Here is a 231-nt window from a genome sequence, read left to right as displayed (position 1 = left end):
CAGACCCCATCCTGTTCTCCGAGAACAAACCGAAATAACATATTTCTGTCAAGTCATTGGACAGTTTATATTTTACCTTTTTCTTCACATGCATTTTCTAAAATATTTTCCTTCAAGGCACTGAGAGCCAAACTAAGTGTCTGGGATATATTTTTTATTTTTTTCGCCCCCCGGTTAACAGAGTCTACACAGGAGAAGACAAACAGCTCTCTTCGCCTCTCTCTCTCTCTC

The sequence above is a fragment of the Etheostoma spectabile genome, chromosome 6 (genome assembly GCF_008692095.1).
Source record: "Etheostoma spectabile isolate EspeVRDwgs_2016 chromosome 6, UIUC_Espe_1.0, whole genome shotgun sequence".
Taxonomy (NCBI): Eukaryota; Metazoa; Chordata; class Actinopteri; order Perciformes; family Percidae; genus Etheostoma; species Etheostoma spectabile.
This window is presented reverse-complemented; position numbering follows the sequence as displayed.